At 41.3% G+C, this 15,345-nt stretch overlaps 1 non-coding gene across 1 annotated transcript; it reads right to left on the bottom strand.

Moving 5' to 3' along the window:
• Positions 1 to 7,176: 7,176 nt before the first annotated feature.
• On the bottom strand, positions 7,177 to 7,314 carry LOC114811388. The gene has a single exon (XR_003759092.1). It is a non-coding gene; the product is annotated as a small nucleolar RNA SNORA7 (small nucleolar RNA).
• Positions 7,315 to 15,345: the final 8,031 nt, after the last annotated feature.

Genomic DNA, 15,345 nt, shown 5'->3' with positions numbered 1-15,345 from the left:
TGAATGAATCAATGAAGAGCTTGCTATGTCTCAGACACTGTATTAACTACTGACACAAACAAATAGGATTGGACACAGTCTCGGCCTCACGTAGGGCTCACAGTGTTAATCCCCATTTTACAGATGAGGTAATTGAGGCACAGAGAAGTGAAGTGACTTGTACAAGGTCACACAGCAGACAAGTGCCAGAACTGGGATTAGAATCCAGACCTGTGCTCTATCCATTAGACCAGCCTCTTTCTCTAAATTAAGTGACTCATCCCAAGACACATAGTAGACAATTGGCAGAGTTGGAATTAGAACCCAGGTCATAGAGGCCTATGTGCTTTCCATTGAAACACAGTGCTTTTCACTGGCCAAGTATCCTATAAGGACCAAAGTTTAAGTGGCAAGACACCGGAATCGCTACAGTCTCTACTACAGTTCTCCGTACACAGTAAGTGCTCAATAAATACGATTGAATGAATACTATTATCATCTCCCCAAACTCAGTATCCCCCAACCCTTACATAAGGGGCAAATGAAGGCATTTATCTGGCACACAGTTTGAGGCACAAGAAATTTTCCTCACCCAAACTCAGTAGAGCTGTCAAAAACTGCTGGCACAGGAACCGGAGACTAGACTTATAGTCTTGAGAAAAGGACTTCTAGTTTGTTGATTTACTTTACTGATTAACTCCCAGGCTTGACATTATATTGGGAAGGAGGGTCCCCAGCCATTATTGTGTATAAATGAAAATGGGATCATAAAACAAGACAAGCCAGGACATGTATAAACAAAAGTGCTGAAGTGCTTTTCCTTAGTTTGAAAGAGATGAGTGAGGATTTTAGATACCAGTCCTAAGATTGGCAAATCACTTCAATGAAAGATGAGAATAGATTTTCATCACTGGGTCAAATTGGTACCATGAGGATATTGAATATTTTCTTAGAGATCAAGAAGAAATTTTGTCTGAGTTCATAAGGTCAGGAAAAATATGAGTGTACATAACAGATGAGGCAGAAAGCCTCCAAACCCTATTCAGCTTAGGTCTCTACTTACATCAGGAATCACAGGAGAATTTCATGTCATGGGGAGAAACAAAACTCTGACTTCAGCAACTCAAACAACTTACCTTCTCTTCACGCACAAATCCACACCCTCAACACCACCCTCTCTCCTGAACTCAACTTTCTTACACCCCGTCCCTCTGTCGATCTCACATCACCATCCTAAAGCCCTGGATCACCTCTACATTGTATTTCCTCCACTCTGATGCCTAAACCATGGAGCGCTGATAGTGGAAATCGAGACCTCAGGCTGACCTCACCCAACTCAAACACATCCTCACTCGCTTTAACTCTTCCCTTTCCTCTGCCTGGCAAACTTCTCCATATTTATTGACTCCCATAACCCAGTGCAAGCCCCAGCTGTTTCAGATTTCCAAAATCCCCCATCCTGCCTCCTATTCTCACCTCTCTAGCCCCAAATGACTATGCCATTTATTTCACTGATAAAAATGAACTCCCAGTTGTCAATTTCCTAAAATCTCCTATAATTTTCTAGTTCAACCCACTTCTTACCCCTTCTTCGACTTTCCCATTTATTCCAGCAGTATCTCAGATCTCCCACCTCTTCTCAAAATCTACCCCCTCCTCCTGTGCCTCTAACCTCATCCTTTTGTTCCTTATTAAAACACTTTGCTTCAGCTATTTTCCACCCCTGACTGCCATCATGAATCCCCAATCCTAAAGAACAACTTCCCTTGAGCCCACAGCACCTTCTAGTTATTCCCATTTTTCTCCTGCCATTCCTGTCCAAACTCCTTGCTTTATTTGTCTACACCTGGTGCCTTCACTTCCTTTCCTTGGCATAATGAATAAAGCTTGGGCCTGGGAGACAGAAGATCATGGGTTCTAATCCGGGCTTCACCACTTCTCTGCCATGTGACCTTGGACAAGTCACTTAATTTTTCAAGCCTCAATTTCCTCATCTGTAAATGCGGATTGAGACTATGAGTCCACTCATGGAATAGGTACTTTGTCCAACCCAATTTCCTTGTATCCACCCCAGCATTTAGTACAGTGCCTGATACATAATAAGCACTCAACAAATACCATGATCATTATTATTCTCTTCATCTCCCTCAATCTGGCTTTCATTCCTTGCATTCCACAGAAACTGTCCTCTCTGAGATCACTAATGACCTCCTTCTGGACAAATCCAATGACTTCTACTCATCCTAATTCTATTAGACCTCTTGCTGACTTCAAAACTCTCCTACTACAACCCAGCCTGCACTATTTGATCCTCTAATGTTAACCTTCTCACTGTACTTCGGTCTTATCTATTTTGACCCCTTGCCCACATGCTGCCTCTGTCCTGGAATGCCCTCCCTTCTCAAATCCGACAGAAAATTACTCTCCCTCACTTTAAAGCCTTATTGAAGGCATATCTACTCCAAGACACCTTCCCTGACTAAACCCTACTTCCCCCTTCCACTCCCTTCCGCATTGCCATGATTTGCTCCCTTTATTTATTCCCCATCCCAGCCCCACAGCACGTATGTACACATCTGTAAATTCATTCATTTATATTAATGTCTGTGTCCCCCTCTAAACTGTAAGCTCACTGTGGGCAGGGAATCTGTCTATTGTTATATTGTACCCTCCCAAGCACTAATCACAATGGTCTGCACACAGTAAGAGGCTCAGTAAATACAACTGAATGAATGAATCAATGAATGGACCACTCATTCTCATGGAATATCATATAACCTTGACTTCACCAGCACTGTCTTCTCCTGATTCTTCTCCTTTCTCTCCGGCTGTTCTTTATCAGTCTCTTTCACTTGCTCCTCTTCTGCCTCCCATCCTCTAACTATGAGTATGTATCAAGGCTCAGTTCTCAGTTCCCATCTATTCTTCATCTATGCTCACTCCCATGGGGAACTTATTTGGTTCCGGCATTTCAACTACCATCTCTATGTAAAAAGTCCTAAAACTACCTCTCGTGCACTGACCTCTCTCATTTCCTACAGCCTTCCAAATACTTCTGTCTTCAGGACACTTCAAACTTAACATGTCCAAAGCAGAACTCCTCATCTTCTCACCCACATCCTTTTCTTGCATCTTTCCCATCACTGTATACAACACCATTAACCTCCCTACTTCACAAATCCATAACCTTGACATTATCTGACTCATCTCTCTCATTCAACCCACAAAATTGTCCATCACCAGATCCTGTCAGTTTTACCTTCACAAACATCTTTCCTCTCTATCTAAACTGCCACTCTGCTGATCCAAGTATTTATCATATCCCACCCTGATTACTGCATCAGCCTCCTCATTGACCTCCCTGCCTCCTGTCTCTCCCCACTCCAGTCCATTTCTCATTCTACTGCTCTGATCATTTTTATAAAACAAGATCAGTCTACATCTCATCATTCCTTAAAAACTTCCAGTGGTTGCCCATCTATGTCCGCATCAAATAGAAGCAATTTAAGTTTTTTTTTTAATATTTGTTAAGTGTATATTATGTGCCGGGAACTTGACCAAACACTGGGTTAGATTCAAGATAGGTTGGATACAGTCCACTGCACATATGGGGCTCACAGTCTTAATCCCCATTTTACATTTGAGAAAATTAAGTGTCACTAGTCCATCAGACCTGGGGTTTGGAATCTCCTTCCACCCACCAGTATGAGCCAGGAGCTAGAGAGAGCAAGCTGAGTTTCCTTTTTCTTTAAATTAAGAATCTTGATCTCTTTATTGAGTCCCATTAACACAGATATAAGAAGAATATCATAAAGAGGAGAAAGCAGAAAATCAGGACCCGACCTTTTAAAAAAAATATAAGAATCTTGATCTCTTCATTGAGTCCCACTCATATAGATGCAAGAAGAATATCATAAAGAGGAAAAAGGAGTAAGTCAAGGTCAAACAAGCAGGTTCCTCAAGGTCATCTAATATACTAGTAAAATTCATTACAACACAGCCTAATGAACAGGCTCACCTAGTTTATCTAATACACTCAGGCTTACAGTATCATGCGTGAATATCTTGGGTGAGAAGCAGACTCATCCAAGGCTACTTACTTAAAGCCTCCTCATGGTTCATGATAGACGGACTTCTTGGGACTACTTAAAGCCTAGTCCAGTGGCAGCAGGCATCTTGGACCCCTGGGTCAAAGTGGGGTACACTTCCAAGAAAACGACAACCAAACAGGCCCCCCATCTTCCTAACGGTGCTATCACAGAGCAGAAGTTCTACACTCTGAGTAGGGAAGAACGTTGGATCAGCTGACAGAGATCTCATCATGCTACAAAGAACTATTACCAGGTGCTGCATAGGGTCTGGTATGGCTGTGCTCTACCTTCTTTTGCTCATTTCAGAGAGATTAGGTGAATCTTACTTCCTTATTTTAGCTCTTTATCGGCAACCATGCTTAGATGTTGCCTAAAGGTGTCTGCTGGCTCTGGTTTGCTCGCAAACTGGCCAAACAGGATGGAGTTCAGGCCTAAGGCAAGTCACACTAGGCTCAAAGAAATGAAGTGACTGTGCAAGGTCGCAAAGCAGACAAGAGAAGGAGCCAGGATAAGTCCTTCTGACTCCCAGGTCCATGCTCCATCCACTAGGCCAAGTATAATGCTGTGGGGCTGAAAGTGGGGTGAATGTCAAGTGCTTAATCATACAGATTCAAGTTCAGAGATGATCTAGAAAGGAGAAGGAAAAGGGAAAATAAGGAAGCAGTGTAACCTAGTGGAAAGACCTTGGGCCTGGGAGTCAGAGATTCCAGTTTCTAATACCAATTCTGCTACTAGTCTGCTATGTGACCTTGGGCAAATCACTTAACTTCTCTGTGCCTCAGTTTTCTCAATTGTAAAATAGAGATACAGTTCCTGTTCTCCTCCTATTTAGACAGTAAACTCCCTGGGGAGAAGGACTTGTGCCTAACCTGATTAACTGTATCTACCCCAGTGTTTATAATAGTGTTTCACACACAGTGTTAGACAAATACCATTAAAAATTGAGGGTTTAGACACAGAAAGCCTATTAAAGGAGATGATCCTTTAATAAGCTTTGAAGGTAGGGAGAGAGGTGGTCTGTCTCCAATCTTAAAGTCGAGGGAGTTCAGAATGAAGTGGGCAAGTATTTGGGCAAAGGTTACCAATGAGATAAATGAGATTGAGGCATACTGAGCAGGTTGACATTGGCGATGGGCCTAGGATAAGAAGGTGAGAGATTAATCAGGGAAGACATTGTGGAGGAAATGTGATTTCAGAAGGGTTTTGAATATAGGGAGAGCAGTAGTTTGCCTGATGTGAAGAGGGAGGACATTCTAAGCAGAATGGAAGGCTCATGAGCAAGAGGACGGTACTAGACAAGATGAGAACAGGAAATGGTAGTTTACCTTGATGGGATAAAGATGGAGGAAAGAGATTGGGTGTCTTTTAAGTCAATAATCAGGAGTTAGAATGCAAAATAGGTGGGAGGGAAGAATGTAGGTTACTTGTTGCAGGTCTCATGTAACCAAATCAAAACATGGTTTTCTTGGTTAAAAAATAAATTATATAATTGTTTAGTCTCCCACTAGATTGTAAGCTGTCGCTCTATACTGCAAGATCCTTGTGGCCAGGATGCTGTTATGCTGTACTCTCCCAAGTACTTAGTACAGTGCTCTGCACACAATGAGTACTCTAAAAATATCATTAATGATAATGATGATGATGTACAAAGTACATAAAAATAGTAATAATGGTGGTATTTGTTAAGCGCTTACTAGGTACAGAGCACTGTTCTAAGCGCTGGGGTAGATACAGGGTAATCAGGTTGTCCCACATGAGGCTCACAGTTAATCCCCATTTTACAGATGACGTAACTGAAGCACAGAGAAGTGAAGTGACTTGCCCACAGTCACACAGCTGACAAGTGGCAGAGCCGGCATTCGAACCCATGATCATAATACATAGTAAGCACTCAATAAATATTATTGATTGATAGTCTCTTTCAAAAATGAGTTTCTAGTGACTTTTATTTCAAGAAACTCTTGACAACATTTTGCTTTTTTGTATTGCTTCTCTACATCCAGGTATTTTCAGAAGGGAAATCAATGGTTGTTTGGATTTGCTGGCAAAATTTTTAAAAAATGTTTTGGCATCATTAAAAAAATGCACTGAACAGAGTCAGAAAAGAATGGAAGCTTGCATTTTTATTATTAACATTTTAACTTTAAAAATAATTTCATTAGCAATTTAGGCATAGACCACTGCACATTGATCATTCATGATTGGTGATTATTCCTCTCTGAGGTTCACTCTTGAAATCATTTTTTTAAGAATGAGCTGGGTCATAGTAATTTATTACCATACGTGTGAACAAATTTTTTGTAGCAATTTAAGGCAATAACAATGCTTGCAAAGATTTATTTGGTGTTGATGTTCTAAGATGAATATTGCAGTTTCATTGCTGTTATACTTCTAACAAGTTTGGAAATAAAAATATCCAACTGGAAATAAAAGTATCCATTATATGAAGTACTTATTTCCTCTTTTCTTTCTGCCTTTTTCCCTTCCTTTATACATAATGGTTTATAAACAAACTGATTGCAGACAGGAGAGTGAACTCTTAGGTCAATTCTCTTGTCAGTCATTAATGATAATATAATATTATTAATCACTCACTGTATACCAAGTGCTCATCTCAGCAATCGGCTCAGGCATAGTCCCTGTCATTCATTCCTTCAAACACATGTACTGAGTGCTTATTTACTCATTCAATCATATTTATTGAGTGATTATTGTGTGCAGAATACTGTACTAAGCACTTGGGAGAGTAGAAAGCACAGTAAACAGAGTTGAAAAGGAAAGGGGAAGAGATACCATTAAAAAGATATAAATACATATCTTTTTAATGGTATTTGTTAGGCACTTAATATGTGCCAGGCACTGTACTAAGTGCTTTTTTGTCTTGTCTTATGCTGCCGAGGCCTCTCTGATCCATAGCGATGCCATGGACATATCTCTCCTAGAACACCCCCAACCTCCATCTGCATTTGTTCTGATAGTCGACCCACAGAGTTCTCTTGCTAAAAATACAGAAGTGGTTTACCATTGCCTTCTTCCATGCAGTAAACTTGAATCTCCACCCTCGACTCTCTCCCATGCCGCTTCTGCCCAGCACAGGTGAGTTTTGACTTGTAGCAGATTGTCTTCCACTTGCTAGCCACTGCCCAAGGTAGAAATGGAAAGGGTAGGCCTCTGCTTGATTCTCCCTCCCGTTGTCAAGACTGATTAAGTACTGGAAACTCTACAGGTGTGACCCTGAGAGGGTACTAAGTACTTAGGTAGATAGAAACTCATTTGTTTGTGGTTATAATAACTGTGGTGTTTGTTAAGCTCTTCCTATGTGGCAGGCACTATACTAAGCACTGGGGTAGATACAAGTTTATCAGGTTGGCCACAGATGCTGTCCCACAGAGAAGGAAAGTGATTTGCCTAAGTCACACAGCCGATAGGTGACAGAGCCAGGATTAGAACTTGTTTTGTTTTGTTTTGTTGTCTGTATCTGCCACTTAGACTGTGAGCCTGTTATTGGGCAGGGGCTGTCTCTATGCATTACTGAATTGTACATTCCAAGAGCTTAGTACAGTGCTCTGCACATAGTAAATGCTCAATGAATACTATTGAATGAATGAATGAATGAACCAAGGTCCTTCTGATTTCCCAGGCCAGTGCTCTATCTAGTAGGCCATGCTGCTTCTTAATAGCCATTAATACCCATTTAATACCATTTTTACTCTCATAAATCAATAAATCATATTTATTCAATACTAACTGTGCTCAGAAGACTGTACTAAGTGCTTGGGAGAGTACAATATACCAGAGTTAAAGGAGAGAGTACAATATAATAGGTTCCCAATACACAGTGAGTTTCCAATCTGCTAAAACTATTGTTACTACTGATGCTGCTAATGCCTAATAACTAATTATTGCTACTACTCATGGCAATACTTTGCAAATGTAACCAGTTGTGTGTGTAGGTGATGGTAGTAGTAATAGAGAAGCAGTGGTTTAGTGGAAAAACATGGATTTGGGAGTCAAAGGGCGTGGCTTCTAATCCGGGCTCCTCCACTTGTCTGCTGTGTGACTTTGGCAAGTCTCTGGGCCTCAGTTACCCCATTTGTCAAACGGGGATTCAAAGTTTGAGCCCCACGTGGGACAGCCTGATTACCATTTATCTACCCCAGAGATTAGAACAATCCTTGGCAAATAGTAAGAGCTTAACAAATGCCACAATTATTATTATTATTAAGAATAGTAATGGCTTTTACTGAGTGCCTACTGCAGATTTCTAACATACAGGATGTGTTCTCTGCCTACAGGCAGCGCCTATGTAAAATATTTTTAATCATAAACAATTTGCAGCTATTGTTAATCTTATGAGATATTCCTGAATTGGAAGTGGCAATTGAGGAAAGTTTAATACTCAGTCAGTATATTTATTGAGTTCCTACTGATAATAATAATAACAATAATAATAATAATGGTGGTATTTGTTAAGCACTTCCTATGCATCCAGCATTGTACTAAGCACCGGAGTGGATACAAGCAAAGTGGGTTGGACACATGTGAGGTTCACACTCTCAATTTCCATTTTGCAGATGAGGTAACTGAGTCAAAGAGAAGTGAAGTGACTTGCCCAAGGTCACACAGCAGACAAGTGGTGAAGCTGGGATTAGAACCATGACCTTCTGACTCCCAGGGCTGTGCACTATCCAATACACCATGCTACTGTATGCAGAGGTCTGTGATAAGCACTTGGGAGAGTACAATGTAACAATATAACAGAGTAGGTAGATATGTTCCCTGCCCACAATGAACTTACAGTCTAGAGGGGGAGAGAGACGTTAATATAAAGTACAGTTCTGTGCATAAGTGCTGAGGGACTGAGGGAGGGGGTAAATAAAGGGAGCAATCCAAATCCAAAGGAGTGGAAGACAAGCTTAGACAGATTAAGCCTCTTGGAGGACATGTGCCTTCAATAAGGCTTTGAAGGTGAGGAGATTAATTGTCTGTCAGATATAAATAGGGAGGGCATTCATTCATTCAATTCATTCAATCGTATTTACTGAGCACTTACTATGTGCAGAGCATTGTACTAAGCGCTTGGATATACAATTTGGCAACAGATAGAGACAATCCCGGCCCAACAATGGGCTCACAGTCTAAACGATAATGGTATTTGTTAAGTGCTTACTATGTGCCAAGCACTGTTCTAAACGCTGGAGTAGATACAAGGTCATTAGGTTGTCCCACATAGGGCACACAGTCTTAATCCCCATTTGAGAGATGAGGTAACTGAGGCACAGAGAAGTTAAGTGACTTACCCCAAGTCTCACAGCTGATGAGTGGTGGAGCTGGAATTAGAACCCATGACCTCTGACTCCCAAACCAGTGTTCTTTCCACTAAACCACGCCGCTTCTCATTCCATGCCAGAGGCAGGATGTGGGTGAGAAGTCAGTAGTGAGATAGATGAGATTAAGGTACAGTGAATAAATTGGCATTAGAGGAGTGAAGTCTGGGGTCTGGGTTGTAGAAGGAAAACAGCGAGGTAAGGTAGGAGAAGGCAAGGCCATTGAGTGCTTTCAAGCAAATTTCTGTTTGAAGTGGAGGTGAAGGGACAACAATTGGATGTTCTTGAGGAGTGAGGAGACATAGACTTAATGCTCTTTGAGTCCATGTAGCATCATTGTCTATGGGGTAGAACATGGGCCAGGAAGTCAGAAGGATCTGGGTTCTAATTCCAGTTCTGCCACTTGTCTGCTGTGTAACCTTGAGCAAGTCACTTCACTTCTCTGTGCTTCAGTTTCTTGATCTGTAAAATGGGGATTAAGACTGACTTCCAGTAGGAACAGGGTCTGTGTTCAACCTGATTAGCTTGTATCTACCCCAGAACTTAGAACGGTGCTTGACCTACAGTAAGTGCTTAACAAATACCTTTATTATTATTATTATCATTATTATTATTATTAACAATGATCTGGGAGCATAGTGAAGTATGGACTGGAGGGGGAAGAGACAGAGAGGACAACAAGGAGCCAATACAGTAATCAAGGCAGGATAAGAGCTTGTTTTACTATGGTATCAGTTTAGACAAAGAGGAAAGCGTGGATTTTACCAATGTTAAAAAGGTTGAACTGGCAGGATTTAGACACGGATTGAATATGTAGGTTTAATGACAGAGATGAGTTGAGGATAATGCCAATGCTTGTGAAACATGTAGGATGATGGTGCTGTCTACAGTGATAGGATGTGAGTGGGAAGATAAGGAGTTTTGTTTTGGGCATGTGTTTTAGGTGTCGGAGGGACGTCCAAATAGCAGTGTCTTGAAGGTAGGAGAAAATGAGAGAATGTAGCAAGGAAGAGAACTCAGGTCTGGTGATATAGTTTTGGACATCATCCAAATAGAAATGGTAGTTGAAGCCATGGGATGAATGAGTTCTCCAAGGAAGTGGATGTAGATGGAGAACAGAAGGGGACCAATAATTGAACCCTGAAGGATTCCCACAATTAGGGGGTGGGAGGCAGAGCAAGAGCCTGTGAAATAGACTGAGAATGAACAGACAGAGAGAAGCAAGAGAGGAGGACTGTGTCAGTGATACACATTTAATAATAATAATAATGTTGGTATTTGTTAAGCGCTTACTATGTGCAGAACACTGTTCTAAGCGCTGGGGTAGATACAGGATAATTAGGTTGTCCCACGTGAGGCTCACATTTAATCCCCATTTTACAGATGAGGTAACTGAGGCACAGAGAAGTTAAGTGACTTGCCCACAGTCACACAGCTGACAAGTGGCAGAGCCAGGAGTCGAACTCATGACTTCTGACTCCGAAGCCCAGTCTCTTTCCACTGAGCCACGCTGCTCCCCCAGAAGCTTCCCTCAGAAGCTGCCTGACTGATAAATTCATTCAATCGTATTCACTGAGCGCTCACCGTGTGCGATCACTGACACTTTTGCAGGTAAATACAGTAATGAGGAAATAATTTTTTTGGGTAGCCACCTATGTTTCTTGCAAAGCCTGTGCAGCAACATCGTACTTCGGTGAGAGAAATTACCTTCCAGAACCTTTTAAAGCTCTCCCTTTCCCCCTCTCTGAATTTCAGTGAATAGGTTTTTGGACTGCCTACTGTGAGAGCAGCACTAAGGACTTGAGCAAGCACAATTGTAGAAGACAGACATGATCCCCACCTACACAAGGAGTTTGGATAAAGATTGAGTTCAGTTCAAGTAGTAAAAAGGGGAACCAGCCACCAGCACAAACTAAGAACACACAATTAAGAACTTTCAAAATGGGGATTGCATATGAAATCCAGAAGTAGTTTGAACAGTAAAATGATTTATCCAGTGTTTTTTTTCAGGTGTCACTTGAAACAATCTCTGAAATGAAGATTATAATTTCTCCATTAAACAGTATTGATGTCTTTATGGTCCAACCACATGATAAGCATCGTATATGCTGTTGCCCTTTCTACTTATAAATACATCCTTTGCAAACGTTCACGCTTAAATGGGTTCCTTTTTAAGAAAGCATGCTTAGAGAAAGAACAATATTCATTCTTAGTATGCAAGCACATTGAAAGCTTAAGTACTCAACAGAAATCAAAGTCTCCTTGAAAGTGTCATATTAAGACTCATTCTTAGGTGACATTGCTTTCCTTTTTAATGGTAGTTTGTCCCCAAGGGACAAGAAAACAGATCTGTGAAACAAGTGAACTTCCTTCTCCTATGAGGAGCCCGAAGGGCACTGTTGATTGATTCATTCATTCATTCATTCATTCATTCATTCATTCATTCATTCAATGTATTTATTGAGCGCTTACTATGTGCAGAGCACTGAACTAAGTGCTTGGAATGTACAATCAGCAACAGATAGAGACAATCACTGCCCATTGACAGGCTTACAGTCTAATCGGGGGAGACAGATGGACAAAAACAATAGCAATAAATAAAATGAAGGGGATGTACGTTCATTAACAAAATATATAGGGTAATAAAAATATATACAAATGAGCAGATGAGCACGGTGCCGAGGGAAGGGGAAGGGAGAGGGGGAGGAGCAGAGGGAAAGGGGGGGAAGGGGTCATAGCTGAAGGGAGGTGAAGGGTGGACAGAGAGGCAGCAGAGGGAGCAGAGGGAAAAGAGGAAGCTCAGTCTGGGAAGGCCTCTTAGAGGAGGTGAGCACTTCCTTAACATACAATTAGCAGTGATCTAGGTGGTTTTAAAATTTCTGTTTTCATCATAGAGAATCCATTTCCCTCTAAATGGCTGCTAGTGAAGACTAGAGGAAAATTCTTCACCACCCACACTTATGCCTGTGAAAGACATCTAAATAGGAAAGGAAAGAGAAGGTGGCATTTAATTATTGAATCAACACATGCATATATTGTAAAAGGTGAGCACATTTTAATTTTAGTTAAGAGAAAACAACAAATTTCTCTCTGAACCTTTAGGAGAATTGTGCAATCAAACTAGTGTGCTCTTGGTAGATATAGCAATGAGGTTGTAACCTATTAATTGGTTAGGGTAATTAGTAATGAGGAGAGTGCACTTACACACTGCCTGAGTAATAATTTTAGATTCCTTTATATTTCAATTATGACATAAGCTTATACCAATCCAAGATTTGCTTTTTTCCATTTCAATATTTGTGTCCATATAATCAAGTATAAGTCCACATATGTGAATGCCTCACATAAGAAGATTTATTGTATGACTGAAATTAAACTAAATGAATTGTAGATTTCCTGGGCTTAAGTGAACAATTGGCCCACTTTATTTAGAACAGTGATGCATTTTGGGTGGTGATCCAATTTTGCCATCTGAACTTTCCCTCTACATCCTCCCAACAAGGAAAACATGTTGACGTGGAAAAATATCATTCTCCATTGCTGACTCCTCTAATTGGCTGTGACACTAAAGTATGTTAAGCTAGGTGGTAGAAAGAGATAATAATGATAATAATAACAATAACTGTAGCATTTAAGTGCTTATTTTGTGCCTGGCACTGTAGTAAGTGCTGGGATAAATATGATGCAATCAGGTAAGATACAGTCCCACTCTCCCACAGGGCCTCCCAGTCTAAGTAGGTGGAAAACAGGCATGTCATCACCATTTTAAGATGAGATAATTGATGCAGAGAAGTCTGGTGGTTTGCCCAGTGTCATATAGCAGACCAGTGGTGGAGCCAGGATTGGAGAAGCAGCATGGCTCAGTGGAAAGACCCCGGGCTTGGGAGTCAGAGGTCATGGGTTGGAATCCTGGCTCTGCCACTTGTCAGCTCTGTGACTGTGGGCAAGTCACTTAACTTCTCTGTGCCTCTGTTCCCTGATCTGTAAAATGGGGATTAAGACTGTGAGCCTCACGTGGGACAAACTGATTACCCTGTATCTACCCCAGAGCTTAGAACAGTGCTCTGCACATAGTAAGTGCTTAACAAATACCAACAATATTATTACTATTATTATTATTAGAAATTTCTGGGAATACCCTTGACCAGAAGTTGAGTGTGCCTGTGACATTCCCATCCATAGCAAATAACCTCAGCTCCATGGTTGGTACAAGAATCAATCAATCAATAATAACCTTGATTGCAACACTTCAATGCATCCCAAAGGGAGCAAGAAGAGTCAATACAGACTGAACGATTTTATTCTTTATATTACTCCTAACCTTCAGTCTGCCCCCTTCATGAGAGGGTGGCATGCCAAAGATATTTTTTCCATGACCTTTCCCATTCTTCCCAAAGAAGCAGGATGCGAAGAAGCAGACAGCTTCAAGGGTAGTGGGGTGATCTCTCCCAGCCCCAGGTTGATACTTATCTTCTGGTGGTCTGTATCTTTTCCCAGCAGTTGACATTTCACTGTTTTTTTCCAACCTGGTTTTTGACTTTACATTCTTCGTTGCCACACTGGCTTCTTTCACCTTTCATCCATAAATAAGCCTGGCATTCAACCTTACATTGCATATCTTTATTAGGGTGGCACAGGACCCTGTGCTAAAGTTCCCCCTCGCTCACCTATGAGTTCTACTCCCCTTTTCTGTTGAGGTTATGTTACCTCTAGTAATAAGAATCCAGATCCTCTGATTCCCAGGCCCATGTTTTTTCTACTAGAACACTCCATAGGAGCAGTTGTGGGGAAGTGGAGGAGTGAAGGAAAAGTGCTTCGTCTTTTACTGTGGCAGCAACAGTCATGGCTGAAAACATCACCAGGCCGCCACTGGAGTTACCCTGGGTAGAATGCTGACTTTTTAGAGGATTTGGACATGGACATGTGGTGCAGTACTGGGAACAGTCCAGGATCCTCTTCTTCCACCACGCCATTTCCATGGTGGAGGAGATGGAGTCCCACTACCATGTTTCAGAAGAGCTTAGTATAGTGCTCAGCACACAGTTAGCACTCAATAAATAGGACTGAACGAAAGAATTTACCACAGAAGTGGGCTTTCACTGTCCAGGCAGACTTGATGAGACTTCATCTCTGCACATAGTAAGCACTCAATAAATACTACTGGTTAACTGATTGATTTGTTGATGTGCTTCACTGCCTGGAGCACTGCAGAGAAGCACCTACCACTCAAATCACAGTGGTAGAGCACCTACATATCTTCACTTCTCTTTCACTACAACCCAGCCTGCATACTCTACTCTTCTAATACCAATCTATTCACTGTCCCTTGCTCTCATTTTACCCACTGTTGATCCTTTGATCATGCCATCCCTCCCTCTACATATCTAAAAGAACTAAACTCTACCTATTTTCAAAGTCCTAAATGAAATCATATCTTCCCCAGAAAAATAGACTCACTAGATTTTAAGCTTTTTTTAAGTTCTTGTTTACCAACTCTACTGTACTTTACCATCTCCACCCTATTTTCCCTCACCTGTGCACTTATTCTGACCTACTAAGTACTTAGATACTCATGGCACTTAGGTCCATGTCCTTATACTTGGTCTCTTTCATTCCCTATGTATATATTTTTAATGCTGGTCTCACCTACTAGATTTTGAGCTAACTCCTTGAAGGCAGGGAACATGTCTTTCACCTTTAGTGTATTCTCCCAAATGCTTAGTACAATGCTCTGCACAAAGTAAGTGCTCAAAAAGTAGCATTTTTGCCATGGCCTGACTATTGTTTGTAAGGCAGGTAGTGGTTCAGTAGAAAGGGCAGTGTTTTGGGGGTTTATTTTCTGGTTACATTTCTGCTTTTTGCCATCTCTATGGTCCTAAAAGGTCAACCCTTGCCTCAGTTTCTTCATCTGTGTAATAGAGCTAATACCTCTTCTCCTCCCTATGTCA

Source organism: Ornithorhynchus anatinus, chromosome 4, assembly GCF_004115215.2.
Source record: "Ornithorhynchus anatinus isolate Pmale09 chromosome 4, mOrnAna1.pri.v4, whole genome shotgun sequence".
Lineage (NCBI taxonomy): Eukaryota > Metazoa > Chordata > Mammalia > Monotremata > Ornithorhynchidae > Ornithorhynchus > Ornithorhynchus anatinus.
This window is presented reverse-complemented; position numbering and strand designations above follow the sequence as displayed.